The following is a 17966-nucleotide window of genomic DNA, read 5'->3' on the forward strand; positions in this document are numbered from 1 at the left end:
TTCACCCAGATAGTGCTAACTCTCTTTCTCTCTTTTTTTTGGCACTTATACAAGAAGTGCAAACATCCACTTAGGGAAGAGGGCACCCTGTCAGGACTGGGTCTTTTCTGATACTTGGATTAGGTCACCAAGTCACTGCAGATTTATGGAGGAAAGAGAAACACTGCACTGGAGAATTTGCTATAATTGCCAGAAGCACCAAACCTGTAATTACTATTGCTACTCTGGGAACTTGAAGTAAAGCCTCCATAGTTAGCTTTTGCCCTTATCCATCCTGATTTTCCTGCCATATTTTTCTACTTTTGCCTTTGTTAGAATTTATAGTAGAAATAGAAATTTAAGAATCCAGCTGAAGATTCTTAGAGTAGTACAAGGAATATATTTTTTTACATTTATTTGATGCCTTGCATGCAACAGCGCACAGAGAAATTTAATCAGTGGTAATAGAATTATTTTAATAAAGTCAGGGAGAATTGACTAACACTTTCACTGTTTGAGCTCATAATGTAAGACATATGTAGCACTTTTTCAAAGAATTATTTATTTGAGAGATAGAGAGAGCAGGGTGGAGGGGCAGAGGGAGAGGGGGAGAGAGTCCCAAGTGGGCTCTGTGCTAAGCACGGAGCCGGATGCAGGGCTTGATCTCATGACCCTGAAATCACGATCTGAGCTGAAACCAAGAGTCAGTTGCTTAACCGAGTGAGCCACCCACGTGCCCAATGTAGCACTTTCTATCTTTGCATTTCAGTGTGGCTCCACCAGGTAGGTGTTATCTTTACTCCATTTACAAAATGTGGGCCATAACGGGCATTGCAGATGAGGATACTGGCAGTCAGAGAGCTCACGGGTTTGCCTAATTCAGCAACTGGGGACTGTGCTATGGCAATACCATACTTCTGGGCTCCAGGTAAAGATCCCTACCCACTGGCGACCACTCTCTTACTTAACTTCATCCCTCAGCTCCACTTTGTCTTCAGAGCAAATGACAAAGGAGGGTCACAAGGCCTTTTGTTATATCATGCCATCATACAGCTCATTTCCCTTCTGTCCTTCCTGTACTTCAGCCAATCTGGACCTCTAGGAAAGCCATCATATCTTGTCCTTCCTTTTTACCTGGGTAACTGAGTCCTCTATTTTGGGGCCCAGATCCTTTGGGAAAGCTTCCGTGCGGTGTGAGCTGGCCTCAGACAACATCTGGTGCACTCTCTTATTGGAGTCATCAGTACCGTTAATGTATGACTCTGGTTGCCTTAGATTAAGCTTCTGAGGGTACAAAGTGCCTCTTTCATTTTTGTTTCTTCTTTTTCTTCATCTATAAAATAAATATAATAATAGCTACCCTGTAGATTTATTGGGAGGATTAGAAGTAATGTATGTAAGTAAAGTAACTAACAGTGCCAGAGACATGGTACTAAAAGTAACAATAACTCATATTTATTAAACTCATTTTCTGTGTGCCAGGTACTCTGGTAGGCATTTAACATGTATTATCTGTAATCCTTATGTAATGATTTTATTCAATGGTCTGAACTCAAAGCCGGTATAAGCAGAAAGCACTTTTACTTTTTTTCTCTTCAGCAATGTTATCAAATCTTATGAACCTGCAGTTTGATCCGTGTTAGGCAGAGGCCGTAGTTTCAGACTATCAGTTATAAACACAAGTTAATTTCAATAATTAAAATTTATTTTCAGTTATTAAAAGTTCTAGACTGTTCTTAACGTGAATGGAATTCAAAACGTGTCCCTTTCCCTCAGCTGACGCCTGACACTGGCTCTTGCCTTGCGTTTCGGAATCGTTTTTGACTTGACTGGGATTTTTCTAGTCGCCGTCAGTCATCAGTGCCTCTGTCACTGGCCGGAGCCGGCTGCATTGTGGGGTGTGCGGTAGGCTCTCTAGAGCCCTGCCTCTCCCCCCCACACCGTACCCACTGCTACTTGGGACCTCAGCTTTCTGACAAGGGACAGAAGCAGTTTAACTCTCACCCAGCTCCAGCCCGAGCAGCCAATCCCACAGCCTCCTTCTGCCAGGTTCTCTTACTTTGGCAGGTGATTCTTCTCAGTAGGATCCCATAAAGAAAGTGGATTACTTTCTGTGGTACACCCTGAGCCCGTAGGAATCGCAGGCCTTCTTGTCGTGTCAGGTGTTGGAATGTAGATCTGTCTGCCTGTCTGCCGTCCTCTCTTCTTGCTCTGCTGGTGTGGACTGTGCCAGTCAGCATCCTGCTTTCCGAATTCTCCCGGAGAGAAGGGGGCAGCCATCGGTGTTCACATGGGCCTCCACACTCCAGGCGCGCATGTCAGCTTGTTGTAGACTCTTCACAGTGGTCTTGCCGCCATTGGCCTGCACGTTTCTGCAGCCGGCGAGCCTAGGGTCAGAACTGACTCCCTAGTTTTTTGTCTCAAAAGTGCCCCACTCACTACTCTGAGATCTGTTAGCGCTGTCCCCTTGGATATGTGTGTGCAACAGGCATGCATGAGAGGAGATAAGCCCAAACCCCTCCCTTAGGTAATCTCACTGCCTCCATGACTTTCTCTTAATGCACGCCATAATTCTGCTCTTGATAGGACAGATGAGGTGTCATGTTAGTGGCCAGTTAGGCTGCTTGTTAGGAAATCCTAGGAGAGGTACGAACAGCTGCTCTTCACAATCTTTTCCCCTATTGTTCTCACTTTTAGGTCTTAGCTGAAATATTTGAAAAAACAGGAAAAGCCCTGTTCCACATCTTTGTATATATAAAGCACTCATTTACATCTGAAGAAACTGTGACTCTAGAAGTCAGGTTATCTTTCCTATGGCCACTAAACTTATTTAGTGAAAGTCCAAACCTAATTTGTATCTAGGTTAGTGTAATCCCAAACTGACTGTTCTGTTCACTGTACTGTTTACTTCAGAATGTGATTGTTCAATTGTAAATGGTTACCAAAGGGCATCTCTAAGTTGAGATAGATAGCAATGGCACTCTTTGGGATTTATTTAGGTAACTTACAATGGAAAATGGAGGTTTGATGCTGTAGACATATCAAGGATTATCCAACTTAATTGACTCCTGTATTTGAGCTAGTAACTATTAGTCATTTTCGGCCAGTTTAAGAAATATTTGATAGAGCTAAAGCAGTGCCTAGCTCATTGTGAGAATTCCATAAATATTTGTTAAATGAAAGACTGTAGGAATTCAAACTCAGCTGATACAACTACTCCTAGCAAATGGTGGCGAGTGTTGGATTTTGTCGAGTGCTTTGATTGTGTGGGTCTCCCTGTTATTCAGCCATCCATCATCAACCTTTATATTCAAGGAAATGTCTTTAGCATTTTTATTGGATGACTGCAGGTCTCTTACATGTAACCAGGAGAAATACCAAGCTCTCAAAAGAAGGCTGATTGTGTCAGGGTTGAAAATTTAATCAGCAAGAACCAATTTAAAAGAGCCAAGTTGTAGCAAAATCTAGAGAATTCTGACTTTGAATAGAATCCTTTCCTGCTTCACTATAGCCTCAACTTTCTTTCAGCTTTTAAATAAAAAAATGTTGATAAATGGCCAATAAAGAATAGCTCAATATAGCACAATAGTTATCCTTTTTCTCTCAATGTTCAGAGGGAAAGAACATCTGGATAAATCTCAGGGATGTTTGGGGAATTTTAGAAACTGTCCTCTCAGTCAGGTTAATTTATTAATGCTCAATTAGTAAAAATACCATTGGAAATGTTTAGTCCTTCTCATATAGATAATACTTGTAGAGAGAATTTATTGAAGAGATTTACATATAAAATTATGAGTGAAAAACAAAAATATTAAAAATAGCTACAGCTATTTTATATATTCTGATATCTTTGCACTTAGTGATGTATAGCACACATCAGACACTTAAAAATACATTTCTGTATATGAGATTCTTGAAAATGTGAAACTATAGTGAGAGAAAGCTGATCAGTAATTGCATGAGGGGAAGAGGCTTGACTGCAAAGGGGCACAAGGACATTTTTCAGGAGTTGAAAATGCTCTGTATCTTGATTGTGATGGTGGTTACATGAATATTTTCCACTTCCCAAATTTACCAAATAGTATAATTATAGTGGGTAAATCTTTTGTTATCTACATTATATTTCAATAAACCCGGGGGAGTGAAAGAGAAAAAAAAATCTTTATTACTGAATTTAGACTGTTTCACCTTTATTATTTTTTTTTCTGTAAAGCGAATAGGACCGTGGTAAATAGTCTACTTTAATTATGTTCTACATGGAATAAAATCTTAAGTTTCAAATTATCTTAAAGACCGTTTCGTGTAATCCTTCCTTCCTTCCTTCACTCTTCATTCTTCATTCAGTCTTCACTTAGTTGCTTGTTGCTGGATACATGAAGTCAAATAAAAGGCATAACCCTTGCCTTGAGGAAGTGTATTAGTTCTTAGCTATTACTGTGTAACAAATTGCCCCCAAATTTAGTGACTTAAAGCAACACACATTTATCAAACCACAGTTTCTGTGGGTCAGAAATCCAGACACGGCTTACCTGCATCTTTTGTTTCAGGATGTCTTACAAAGCTGCAATCACAATGTCAGCCAGACCTGGGATTTCTCATCTGAAAGCTCAGATGGTCAGAGGTCTGCCTCCAAACTCACTAATGTTGTTGTTGGCAGAATGCAGTATATCGAGTTCACCCTGGCCTCAGTTTCTTGCTGGCTGTTGGTGGGAAGCTGCTTTTGGTTCTTTGGCAAGTGACCCTTTCCAATATGACCCTTTCATCAATGAGTGCAGACTGAGAAGACAATAGAGTCAGCTCAGAAAACAAAATCACAACCTTTGATAACTCAAACACAGAAATGGCATCCCCTCAACACGGTCACATACCCTTGGTTAGAAAAGAGTTATTCATGAGAAAGGAATAAACAAGGACATCAATACCAGGAGGCAGGTATCATCATCATCATCATGGTGCATACATGATCAAGTTGCTGTGAAAATTAAACAAAATAATGAATGTAAAGTTCCGAGAGCGTGGTATCTGTCAAATAGTGGGCATTCAATAGAAGTCATTCATATTTTGTTATTATCCTTGTACAGATCTCATTCCTGACCTAAAATCTGCATCTCTGAAACTTCTTCCTTGTTGAACTTAGTTGGAAAACTTGGGGCTTACTAATCAAGGTGTATTCACTTCCAAATGCTAGACCTGCTTTTAATTTACATCTGAAGACAATGCATGTGTTGCCTTCATATCCTCCCTTCCTCTGCACATTCCAGGCTTCTGTGTTTCCAGAAATGTTCCCTACGTAACATGATTGCAAGCCTCTCAGGCATCTCTTCTTGACACACTCGTTAGATTATAAGTCATCACACAAAACTGAATAACCGTATAACAAGTCAGTCATCCGGAGGAAAAGTTTTCCAGTGAAGATGATCCATAGATATTATTTTTACCTCAAGTTAATTCATAAGCAATCCTGATCTAGGCCCTAATCAGGATGCGTATGAGAAGCTCAGACACGTTTCTCACAACTCACTGAGTTTGTGAACAGTTGGTACACATTTTACAAAAATTAATATCAAAGCACAAGAGAAATATTTTAATTGATAAATGACGAATCTATACACAACAAAGCAATAATTAAATAAAGGGAATATATTTACAACTAAAAAAATGCATTTACATCTAAAACTGTTTAATCAACTTCCAAGTTAAGAAAAGATCATATTAAGAATTGAATATTTATTTTAGAAGAAAGAGCATTTTAGCAAGTGACGTATAAATTAAGGTCAGTATTTTTAAATATGATGTTATATGTCAATTGTACTTAATAAAATAATTAAAAGAAAAAAGATTAATACACTTAAACTTACATCCCTGAGAAAAGATGTATGAAGTAACATTCTTGCAGTAATACTTAATTTTTAAGTATTTCATCATTGATATTTCTCATTCTAGGAATTTTTATTTCATAATCATTTTCAAAAAGGGAAGAGAATGCATTTAAATAAAATAGTTTATCCTCATATGAATGTTCTCTATTATTAGATTTTACCTCAGGAGACAACATACATTTTTAACTTCTTTGATGTTTATAAAGAATGTTGGTGATCATGTTAATATTTTTAATGTGTTAAATGTTATTCAACAGAAAAATAATAAAATGTCATTTATTTAAATTTCTGTTGTAATGTAAAGGAAAGAGCAAGTGCTGATGATGAATTGTTTCATTTACACATTATACTGAAGATTTTTTAGAGCTAATTATATTGGCATTTCTTCTTACAAAAAAAAAACAAGTATAAATAGTTGGTCATAGGAATCTTCAAGTATTTTCAGCTTCAAATTCCAAGTTATTGAAAATAACTCCGCTCCAAAAATTAATTAATAAAATACATAGGAAATTATATTTTAAATGTTTTTATTCTACCTTTGTATTGGAAATGCAGCAGTGGTTGCAGTGGAAATAAAATGTGACAAAAAATACAGAAACAAAGAATGCACAAAGCTTAATTTCCACTGTATGCATGTGTCTGTGTATATATATATATATAAAACACATTTTAAAAACCATTAAATACTAGTATCTCAATAGAGAAAAGTGGGCTTATGATAAGAGTCTAAAAAATATGCATTAAATGTGGATAGTGGTTGTCTATGGGTTATGATTTTTATTTTCTTCTTTATATCCTCAGTGTTTCTGAATGATTTGCCAGAAACATGTATTATTTTAACAAGCAGAATTAACAAAGTTGATCTTTCCATTAAAAATATATTTTGTGCTCAATCTGTGAACCAAAATAAAAATGAACTTAGTTTCATTATGGTTCTTAAGGAGAATAATTAGAAAATGCTATGATTTTTTAAAAATAGTAGTTTCTATTTTTTTGTGAACTTGTAAGAATTGTTCACTTAGGGAAAAATGTATTTAGAGTTACTTTTATTTTTTTGTGGAAATCCTTTGCACGTATGGGGAATCATCAAAGAAAGTACATTTTGTTATTAATTAAGTCATTAAAATTCAAAGTCAAAACATTTATAGATTTATCTTCAGTAAATAAGCATCATATTTATATCAGGTAAAGATTGCATTATAGCATATTGATAAACATTGCATACTTACAACTATAAGAAAAAAATCTATCTGAGCAAGCTGTTAAATGCTTTTGTTTGGTGACACATTTTATTCAAAAGGTAAGAAATATCTCTTTCTTTGCAGAGGGGGGAATACATTACAATTCAACTTCAGGGGTCTCTTTTAGACTTGTATTAATATTGAGCAGTGGTAGAGGTGGAGATTTTTACTTTGAGTACGTTGATTATGTTATTGCTAAATCACCTGACTCGTGTTAAATGAAATATATAAAGGAACCATGAGGTACCAAAACTGTGTTCCTGTGCTTTTCTTTCAATTTCAATTTCATGCCTATTTTGATGAAACTGTGAAAGTAAGTAGGGTTAAATAATATTAAAACCACTGTTAGATCATTTGTAAACTCTCATTTTCAAGAAGAACATTCATGAATACCATTCTGCTAGTTAAAATCTAACTACTTAAAACTGTTCAATAATTATAGAATATCTATGCTATTTATATTTATTTATTTATTTATTTATTTTTTATTCATTCATTCATTCTTTCATTCATTCGTTCTTCCTTCTGCATGGATTAAACTATACCTGAAATTTATTATTCAGTTTTGTGTGATGACTTTTTTTAAAAAATACTATCATGTATTTGAAATGAGGCTTGTGTAAAAAAGCATTTATATAGATTTTAGAAAAAAATTTTTTAAAAGATTTTATTTTTAAGTAATCTCTACACCCACCATGGGGCTCAAACTCACAATTCCAAGATCAAGTCACATGCTGTACCAACTAAGCCAGCCAGGCACCCCTAGTTCTTAGAAATTGATTGAATCTCAGTTCTGCATTTAATATTTCAACCAGCAATGTTATTTTGCTTTAAAATTCTGGAAAGATAAAGTTGATTTTTGCCTTTTAACATATAGCCATCTGAAATAGTTTCATTCATTCACTCATTCATTTATTAATCCATTCAATAAACACTGAAAAGAACTTGTCTGTGTTCCAGGTACTGGGTATCCAAGCACTTGCAGACCAGAAGGGGAAATAACAGACAGACAGATGCATGCACACGCACACACACACAAAGAATGAAAATTGCTTTGATATAGATATTTTGATCTTACCTATATTTGAAATACTCAGTTCTCTCTCTCTCTCTTTTTTAATTGAAATATAATTGAACTGCAGTGTTATGTTAGTTTCAGGTATACAAGTAGTGATTCAACACTCTATACGTTATGCTATGCCCAGCACAAGTCACCATACAGCACTGTTACAGTACCACTGACTATTCCCTATGCTGTACCTTTCATCCTAGTCACTCATTCATTCCATTACTGGAAACCTGTATCTCCCACTCTTCTTCACCTATTTTGCCATTCCCCTACCACCTCGCCTCTGGCAACCACCTATTTATTCTCTGTATTTATTTATAGGTCTGTCTGTTTTATTTTGTCTTGTTTTTTGGATTCCACATATAAGTGAAATCATATGGTATTTGTCTTTCTCTGTCTGCCTTATTCAACTTAGCATAATACTCTCTAGGTCCATCCATCTTGTTGCAAATGACAAGATCTCATTCTTTTTTATGACTAATATTTCATTGTGTCTATACACTACATCTTCTTTATCCATTTATCTGTGGATGGACATTTAGGTTGCTTTCTTACCTTGGCTATTGTACATAATGCTGCAATAAACAAACATAAGGGTGCATATATCTTTTAGAATTAATGTTTTAATTTTTTTTAGTACTTAGTAGTGGAATTGCTGAATCAAATGGTATTTCTGTTTTTAACTTTTTGAAGAACCTCCCTAACTGTTTTTCACAGTGGGTGTGCCAATATACATTCCTACCAGCAGGGCACAAGGGTTCCTTTTTCTCCACATCTTGTCTTTTTGATACTAGCCAAGTCTGACTGGTATAAGGTGATATCTCATTGAGGTTTTGGTCTGCACCCATTATTCTTAATTAACAGAGAGTAGCAACTCAGAAATTTACATATACTTATTATATGTATTTTTAAAGTTTGTCAGTAGGCTTTTTAAAGTTTCATGAAACATGGTTTTAGAAAATATTACTTTGAAAAAAAATTGGTCCTGTTACAATTACTGAGATTGTCTTCTGGTGTTGTTTGTAATCAAGCCATATGGGGCCAATTATCTAATATATAAATTTATTTCCATTAAACATTTACCTTATTACAACCTCATTGTAGACAGAATAATGGCCCCCTAAAGATGTCTGCCTCCTAATCCCCAGCACCTGTGAATAGGTTACTTTACATGGCAAAGAGACTTTGCTGATGTGATTAAGTTAAGGATCTTGAAAGGAAGATAATCCTGGATTATCCAGTTGGGCCCAGTGTAATCACAGGGTCCTTCTAAGAGGGAAGGAAGAAGATCAAAGGTGGAAGAAGATGGGATAGAGAAGCAGAGGTTGGAATGATATGCTTTGAAAATGGAGGAAGGGGCTCCAGCCAGGGAATGGGGACATCCTTTCCAGGGTGGAAAAGGCAAGGAAAGGAATTTTCCTCAGAACCTCTGGAGGAAATGCAGCACTGTCTATACTTTGATTTTAGCCCCCATAAGATTTAATTTGGGCTTCTGACTGCCAGAATAGTGTGTGTTTTTTTAAAGATTTTATTTATTGGGGCGCCTGGGTGGCTCAATCAGTTAAGCGTCTGCCTTCGGCTCAGGTCATGATCCCAGGGTCCTGGGATCGAGCCCCGCATCGGGCTCCCTGCTCGGGGGGAAGCCTGCTTCTCCTCCCCTACTCCCCCTGCTTGTGTTCCTGCTCTTGCTGTGTCTCTCTCTGTCAAACAAATTAAATAAAATCTTCATTAAAAAAAATTTTATTTATTTGAGAGAGAGAGCAAATGCGGGGGTGGGGGCAGAGAGAGAGAAGGAGGAGCAGACTCCCCATTAAGCAGGAAGCCTGACATAGGGGCTCCATCCCAGGATCCAGAGATCATGACCTGAGCCCCTGAACTGAAGGCAGATGCTTAACTGACTGAGCCACCCAGGCGCCCCTAAATTTCTATTAAGTTACCAAGTTCATGATGATTTGTTATAGCAGCAATAAGAGACTAATACAAACCTATATAGCAATAACCCTTCAAATGGCCTCTTTTTTTTTAATTTAATAAAAATTCTAGGTTCATTCACCAGATGAATCACTGAAGAGATGCTTATTTATTAGTAGAACGTGAAACCTTTTTATTATTTCCAGGGAAACATTAAGTAGGATAGCTGCTAACTCTACGCATCAAGCCAAATAAGTCTTCAAGGGGGCAAAGCTACAGAAAAGCAGGTGTTGGTGTCACCTAGACCAGAGCCGCTACAGTTCTTTTTAACTGAGACTCCAGATACCACTGGAATTTTAAGAAACCACATAAAAATAAAACATTTGAATGTGAATACTTTCGATGCTTCCTTGACTTGTCACACATTCAAAAAGAGCCTCTCCTGGTAATAATCTGTGTGGTGCTGTTAGTATATCAATTGCAGACAAGCAGAAAGCTGAACCCTTTATTGCTCCTTCTGTTCGCTAGGAGTATTCCGTATTAGAGCGGCCGGTACTCTGTTTTACAGGGTGAGGGGAAAAACTGTAATAACTTCTGTGCCATTATTTTTGAAACTCGAGAGTTCATTAAAACTCTCTTTGGCTTTCTTCACTGCCATTTTTCTTCCTCCTTATGAATTATTCAAGGCAGATTTCCGTTGAGGTAAATAGTTTGATTTGAAGGTTTTTGTATCTGGATTTAGATGCAACAAGAAGTGTTAAATGCTCAGAATTTTAAGTGTTCAGAATGGCACAGACTCAGCTCTTAAGATGGAAGGCATTTGCTGTTAACGCTCTGGGGCTGCTATTTGGGACTTCAGTGTGGAACTATTTGTCCTTCTGAAGTAGGTAGGCATTATGAGGTCTATAGTATAAATCAGACTTTACAGAATGCTTGGTCCCCAAGCACTTTGAACATTCTAATCCACTTCTCAGTTTACAGAACGTTTTTTTGATTTTACAAGGTAAAGTTTCCCTTTTTTATTTAACCTTGCCAATGCATTATTAATCTCTATTATTTTTCAGGTATTATATACCAAACAACAAAAAAACATTAGCCTGCATGTTTCTCTGGGATAAAATGAGGTTGTAAGTTTTGAGTTCTTCTTTCAACAAATAATGTGAAAGCTAAGAGGACCTAGGAAACATTTCATTTTTATATAACTCAAGGTAAGCCTGATCTCTTCTTTCATAGTAGTCATTGCTTCCTGGGGATTCTATGTCTTATTTTTAATTTTTAAACACTTAGCTCATGGAGTTTACATACCTGAAAAACCGATATATGGAACACATGGCTGGAAACTACATTGCTTTGGAACTAATGGGCAGAATTGGTTGAGTACAATGTAGCACATTTAAAAAACAATCCAAGGAAATCTTATTATAGTTCTGTCATCTGCTAAAATTCACTTCCCTAATGTCAGTTTCTGTTAAAGCAGTCTACATAAAATTATGTTCGTGAAATTATGCCCAGGTGGCAAAGCATTTATTCACGTACTCTGCTCTAACATGATTTTTTTGAGTAGCAGGAATTCCATTTACTAAAGAACGATAAGAACTAATATTTAATAATTAGTGTGTGCTAGGTACTTTGCGTGCATTGTCTACGTGAATGCTCACAATGACTCCATCATATAGTTTCTGTAGCATCCCATTTTAGAGCCAGAAAGTTGTTTGCAGAGCACTGTCTTGAATCAGTCTGTCTATCAAAGTCCATGCTCTCAAGTACTCAGCCAGTGATTACAAATTCAAACATGTGTAAGAACAGAGATTTATGAAGTTACCCAATATAATGAATGAATTTAAATTCATTTACATTTAAACTGGACACTGGTCAACCTTTACATATTTGTATGACTGTATTCAGCTTTCAGCCTCTCGTTTTTTTTTATTATTATGTTATGTTAATCACCATACATTACATCATTAGTTTTTGATGTAGTGTTCCATGATTCATTGTTTGCATATAACACCCAGTGCTCCATGCAGAACGTGCCCTCTTTAATACCTATCACCATCAGCCTCTGGTTTTAAACTCTACACAAAGCCACACTGCTTTCAGAAGCATTAATTTATATGCATGATTATTCCTTTATTCATTTCTATTTTATTCAGGTTTTATCAGAGACTGTAAGTGTGCAGAGGACAGAACTGCATTGTTATATTACCCTTTCATGCCAAATACCTACCCATTAACTCAGTCATGTGGTCTGTCTGGTGTCAAGACAGAAGAAGGAGCTTCCTACCTGGGCCTGGGGGAGATACTGAAATCAGAAGAATGTTCAGACTCATAAGCCAAGGGAAAAGTTGAGTTCTGAGGAGGTCACATAAATTGAAGGGGCTAGAAGAATATATTAAGATCTAGCCTACAGCACTAGTGTCTTATGGCCATGAATATGAGCGTGATGGCACCTGCTGAAGGGAGCTGAGGCAACACTTCAAAACCAGCTTCATATTTGGTCCGTGATGGCACCAGCCATATTATAAGGCAGACTTGGGTCATTTTTAAGGGATGTGGGCTGAAGTGTATATCAGTATTACACATAAAAATTTAAAGATAACCGAGGTGTTTAAGTCCTGTAAGAAAAAGCTATGGAAGAGCTATGGAGGTGCCATTAGTTTAAGTTCCCTTAAAGGATTTTCATTGTTCAGATGTCAGCTAACAGAGAAACATAGGGAAATTTTGCCATTTGTTTGATTGTTTAAGGAAATATATTTTCAAGAATTAATAACATTCTTATTGATATATGTAATTAAGCTATCCTTTCTCAAAAATCTATAATAGCTCCTCATTTTAGTTATAGCAGACATCCTTTAATTTGATAAGTTATTTAAGTTTTTGGTCTTTAATTTCCATGAAACTGGGTGTGTGATTTTTAAAACTTTTCTTCAGTGGATGTGCTGATAAAATATTAAATTTGAAAATCACTGGGATTCTGTGCTTAATCAGAACTCTGTCATCTTTAAAATTCAACAGGTCAGCAGTCAGTTATGACTAGGTCCTTTATTACTTGGTAACCCTTTCTACTATAATGCACTTAATGTCCACCTGCCCACCCTTCCTTCCTTCTTTCCTTCCTTCCCTCCTTCCTTCCTTCCTTCCTTCCTTCCTTCCTTCCTTCGTTTTATTACCTTCTATTGGAAAAGGAACTTCATAGAGTTCTTGATTCAGTGGTTGGATATGGGGAAGCCTTACTCACCACTAGGGGGCATTTGAAAACATAAGAGGGAATTTGGGGTTTTCTACATAATTGAAAGAATAAAGGAGACCTTGTTACTAGCATTTAGTAGCTAGAGGCCAGGGATATTGTTAATCATCTTGTCGTAGATGGAAAAAATTCTCATGTAAAAGGTCAGCAGCATCCTTTTTGAGAAATATTGTAATGGATCGTGTCCTTGAAGTTTGAAAAACACTGTGGTAAAACTAATTTCTTTTCTGATGAGGATTTTCGTTCTTTTTTTTTTTTAATTTTAATTTCAGTATAGTTAACATACAGTAGGATTTTCATTCTTGATTTGCTCATGCTCTTTTTGCCTCGAGCACCTCTCGCAATTACCTGGTCGAAATCCTGTTTATTTTTTAAGGCTCAGCTCAGATCTCCTCTCCGTTATGAAGTCACTTTTGTAAACTTCTCACTTTACTCTAAGCTCAGAGTCCTTCCTACTTCTTGATAGCCTTTATGTAATCTCTCTCTTGAACACAAGTTTGAATAATCCCCAAAGCCATAGGCAACTTGAGAAAAATGTTGCTCGCTTTTCCATTTCTGTTTTCCATATCAGGTTTGGCAAAGGGCCTTGAAAATAGAGAAGGCTTTTGTTTTGTGTTATTTATATTAAAGTGATGCTTCTATGGAGAAATAGACAATAAATAATGAAATAAGAGTGACTTATCCTCACCCACAAAAACATCACCATGATAGACATGCTACTTGAGATAAACAAGCCTGAGATTCAACCTAACTGTATTCATTTATGATTAATTCACTTTAGGAGCTCCATTAAAATTAGACTATGAAACCTGTTCTTTAATATCCTTTCTTGTTGGATGTATCTTGAATCCATGACTTAAATTTCAGTACACAGACTACCCTATGGTAACAAAGATTTTTCTAGAAATAAAGGTAGTTTTCAGGGCTTCTCTAAAAAATATATATATATTTAATATATATATATTTATATATTTATAATTTATATATATTTATATATTTAAATATATATTTATATTTATAAATAAATATATATATTTATATATATATAAATATAAATATATATTTAAATATATGATCAGCTCCCTACCAGTTGCCTGAAACAAGATCAGGTATCATTGGCCCACTGCCCTAGTTCATATGCGATGAAGGAATCAACACTATCCCACAGCCTAATTGTATTTGCTTTAAGGAACAGGAAGTACTCAACTCCTGCTAGATGTTGGTAGTAAAAGTAGCTGCTGCCAGTATCATTTCTAGAACTTATTTCTAGAACCTACATGCACTTTGAGATTTTCAACTCTTCTCAAAGGATTCCTATATTCTTTGGGCTTTAGTTTTAAAGAGAGCTTTTGATGTTAAAGTTTTAGTAAGAGAATAGAATTGTTTCCTTGAATATACTAGTCTATTTTTTAGAATATTATTTGAAACCACATTGGTGAAACTATTGTAAATTTTGTTAGTTTAATGATCCACGTGTGTTTTCATTCTCGTTGGGTAATGGTGATAAGCTAGAAAAACGTTGCAAGAGAATTGCAGGTTTTTACTAAATATGAAGGAAACAAGATGATTCCATGCCATTTAGGACCTAAAAGAAAAGGGGAAAGATAGGAAAAGTTCAGTTAGCTATACCATCTATTTTATTCTGACTTTGGGCCACAGTGTATTGTTAAGTAAGGACTATCAGATATATGTTAATGTATCTTTAGATCATTGGTTTTCTGCATTCTTAAATGGCTACACAAATAGTGTCAGTGTTGAATAGCTGAATTAACAGTTCTGGAATTCTCTGTGTCTGTCTAAATGTTATGTATGTATGTGTGTCTAGGTGCTTATTATTTCTTCCTTCCAGTTAGAGTATGAATTTCCAGGATTTAGGAAGTCCAGTTGTATTTCTTCTCTGACCTTGGGTAGTACACCCATTCTGAAAATCACTTTGGCAATATGAAGTCCTGGGGTGCGGGGGGTGGGGGGTGATAAAGTTTGGGATGGTGATGAAAATAAATGAAAAAAAAAATCCCTTTACCTTTTTCTTGGTATACTAAGTAACATTTGGGAATATAATATTAGGTAAATATATTCAAATATATTCTGGATCAGAAAGTGCTGGGTAAGTGGAAAATAAGAGGTGGCACTTCTGGGCATTTTCTTTTGCTATAATATCACCATTTTGAATAAACCATTTATACAAACATACACATATAACCGCTTACCCGGGAACATCAAAACTGAATACTTAAATTAAGTTTATGTAATCAGGAAACATTTCAACTACCATGACCCTAAGAGTATAAGGCATGTTGAAATACATAAAATACCAGTGCTTTCTAGAAGCATTATAGAACCTCAGGCATTCAGGACTTGCTGGGATTTGTCCTCTGTGGCATTGAAAGGAGATGATGGGTGATTATACTGTCAAAGCTTCTAGTTTTCAAATATAATCTTCAAAGGAGTGCTGGGACAGACATAGAATAATTTTAATAGACTTTGGAAGACTTTGGAACATCAAAAAACAGAGAAGAAAACTTGCATAACACAGAAACATTACCAGTATTGTTCGTCCCTTCTCCCTTCTCCCTCCACCCTCTCTCCCTCTCTCCCTCTGTGTAGATACACATATATGTTTCAATGTATGAATAGATAATAGAAAAAACCATCCTCTTCTACAATATTAATTACATATTCGTTTCCTTGAATGTTAAGATACATTTCAAACTTTATTTTATTCTGTTTTAAGTTTTGAAAGCTTCTTTCAACACATTCCTTAAAAAAAAAAAAAGCTTTATTGGGATAGAATTCACATATACAGTTCACTTATTTAAAATATTTAATTCTGGGATACCTGGGTGGCTCTGTCAGTTAATTGGTAGACTCTTGATTTTGGTTCAGGTTGTGATCGCAGGGTCCTGGGATCCAGCCCCGCATTAGGCTCCTGGCTTGGTGGGGAGCCTGCTTGAGGATTCTCTCTCTCTCTCTCTCCCTCTGCCCCTTCTCCTGCTCGTTCTCTCTCTCTAATAAATAAGTAAATCTTTAAAAACTAAATTATTAAAATAATATAAAATATATAATTCCATGTTTTTAATATTTCACAGAGTTGTACATTTATCACTATAATCAAATTTAGGTCATTTTCATTACTCTAAAAAGAAATTCTGCACCGTTTACAGTATCCCCCAACCATCCCCACCCCCATCTGTCTTCGCCCCACACAACTATTCTACAGTCTGTCTTTATGGAGTTGTCTTTTCTAGACATTTCATAAAAATGGAATCATATAATATGTTGTCCTTTGTGACTGGCTTTTTTACTTAGCATAATGTTTTAAGGTTCATACATGTTGTAGCATGTATCAGAGCTTCATTTCTCTTTATTGCTGAACACTATTAAACTAAATTATATGGATATATTATTACATTTTATTTATCCATTAACCAATTGATGGATATTTGGATTGTTTGGATTCATCTGGATTCATCTTCTGGCGATTATATATAATGCTGCGGTAAACATTTGTATGTATGGGTTTTCATGTGAACATATGTTTTTATTATTTGGGTGAATATTCAGAAGTGGAGCTGCTGGAAAGCATGGTAACTCTGTTTAACTTTTTGAAGGAATTTCCAAACTGTTTTTCAATGAGTGTGCAACATTTTACATTTTCACTAGCAATATATGAGTGTTCCAATTTCTCCGTATCCTTAATAATACTTGTTATTATCTTTTTTGTTATAGTCGTCTTAGTAGGTATGGAGTGGTATTTCATTGTGGCTATAATTTGCATTTCCCTGATGGTTAACAAGGTCGAGCATCTTCTTATGTTTAGTGGCCATTTATATATCTTCTCTGGAGAAATGTTTATTTAGATCCTTTGGCCATTTTTTTTAAATTAATTTTGATAAATATATATAAAATTAAATTTACCATCTTAACCATTTTTAAGTATACACTTCAGTAGTGTTAAGTATATTTACATTGCTTTACAACAGATCTCCAAAACTTCTTGTCTTGCAAAACTGAAACTCTATCTTCATTCAGTAACAACTGATTTCTCCCTCTTGCAGTTCTGGTCTTTGGTAACCACCATTCCACTTTCTGTTTCTATGAATATGACTACTTGAGATACCTCATCTAAGTGGAATCACACTGTATTTGTCTTTTTTGTGACTGGCTTATTTTACTTGGCATAATATCATAAGGTTCATCCTGGTTGTAGCATGTCATGGTATGCCCTTCCCTTTTAAGACCGAATGGTATTCCATCGTGTGTTTTTACCACCTTGTTTTAGCCATTCATCTGCTGATGAACGTCTGGTTTGCTTCCATTTCTTGGCTATTGTGAATAGTGCTTCTGTGAACATGGGTATGCAAATGTCTACTCAAGACCTCATTTTCAGTTCTTTTGAGTACCAGAAGTGGGATTTCTGAATCTAGAGTAGCTCTATTTTTAATTTTTGAGGACCAGCATACTGTTTCCTATAGCAGTTGTGCCATTTTAAAATCCCACCAACAGAGGGCAAGGGTTCCCTTTGATCATTTTCAATTGGGTCATTTATGTGTTTGTTATTAAGTTATAATAGTTTTTTAATGGATCTCCAACACATTTCTAAATGAAACCAATACATAGACTGATACAGTATTTAGCTA

General features: G+C 35.8%; 1 protein-coding gene across 8 annotated transcripts in view; it reads left to right on the plus strand.

Annotated features, from left to right (window-relative positions):
• RALYL (RALY RNA binding protein like) overlaps positions 1-17966 on the plus strand; it is an 817889-nt gene that overhangs the window by 190983 nt on the left and 608940 nt on the right. The window contains exons 1-2 of one of the 8 annotated variants that reach the window (XM_032421704.1): positions 10088-10966; positions 11144-11287. The exons of the other annotated variants lie outside the window; for them this stretch is intronic. The gene's annotated coding sequence lies outside the window, so the exon portion shown is untranslated. Of the gene's footprint in view, positions 1-10087; positions 10967-11143; positions 11288-17966 lie in introns of those variants that run through there. 8 annotated transcript variants of the gene reach the window in all.

The sequence above is a fragment of the Phoca vitulina genome, unplaced genomic scaffold (genome assembly GCF_004348235.1).
Source record: "Phoca vitulina isolate PV1807 unplaced genomic scaffold, GSC_HSeal_1.0 scaffold25, whole genome shotgun sequence".
Taxonomy (NCBI): domain Eukaryota; kingdom Metazoa; phylum Chordata; class Mammalia; order Carnivora; family Phocidae; genus Phoca; species Phoca vitulina.